The sequence below is a fragment of the Leuresthes tenuis genome, unplaced genomic scaffold (genome assembly GCF_036924035.1).
Source record: "Leuresthes tenuis unplaced genomic scaffold, fLeuTen1.0.hap1 SCAF_1, whole genome shotgun sequence".
Lineage (NCBI taxonomy): Eukaryota > Metazoa > Chordata > Actinopteri > Atheriniformes > Atherinopsidae > Leuresthes > Leuresthes tenuis.
This window is the reverse complement of record NW_027325355.1, coordinates 10,611,141-10,612,009: the sequence shown is the minus strand read 5'-3', so window position 1 is coordinate 10,612,009 and position 869 is coordinate 10,611,141. Positions and strand designations below refer to the sequence as shown.

At 44.9% G+C, this 869-nt stretch overlaps 1 non-coding gene across 1 annotated transcript; it reads left to right on the top strand.

Moving 5' to 3' along the window:
• The first annotated feature begins 335 nt into the window (after positions 1-335).
• trnak-uuu (transfer RNA lysine (anticodon UUU)) lies at positions 336-408 on the top strand. Its single transcript has one exon. It is a non-coding gene; the product is annotated as a tRNA-Lys (tRNA).
• Positions 409-869: the final 461 nt, after the last annotated feature.

Sequence of the window (869 nt, the reverse complement as noted above, 5' to 3'; positions counted from 1 at the left end):
ACCGTTCTGAACAGCCAATGTGAGAGGACTCTTCACCAAAAAGCCAAGACAACGTTTCTGACAGTTGAATCGTATTGGAGTCTGCTGAAGTCCAACAATGGTAACTGGGATCAAGCACCAAAAATACAAGAGCGAGAGACGTTCATTGGAGCTCCAAACGTGTCTGATGGACGACTGTTTGGTGTCTAAGGTCCCAAAGATGCTTAAATTAGAAACTGAAGGCCAAACTACACACTGTTAGGTTTAAGCTTTAACATTCGTATCAGCCAGTAAACCAGTCGGGTTGTGTGTTTTTATAAAAACTGTCATTTAAACTGTGATCTGTCACATTCAGAGCCTGGGTAGCTCAGTCGGTAGAGCATCAGACTTTTAATCTGAGGGTCCAGGGTTCCAGTTCCTGTTCAGGCGATGCTACCTCTGAATATGTCATAGTTACTATCATTGCATTATCCTACACTTTGGGATTGATGTGACGCAACAGACATTTAACTTTAGCGCCACTCAACAACAAAGCCCGTGAAAATTAAGGAGAGAAGAAAACAAAACAACACCACCAAGAAGCTAACATGGAGAGCGAGGAGGCCACCGTGTTCATGGTCTGCATGACGGTGATATTAATCATGGACGATCACATCAGGCGTCTAAGATGGAGGCTGGAAGAGCGCACAGCGAGAGTCAGGAGATGAAGAATCGAGCAGCAGGCGATACTTCTTCTTTTCATGAAGACAAGAAGGAGAGCAGAGCGCCGCGGACAAAGGAGACGACGTTAATAAGTTTAACTTATTAAACAGGTGCCAGTTGTGTCCGTGTTGCATGAGTAAACATTTCAGACAAGGGGCGGAGCTACCAGCCATCAAACACCTACATCA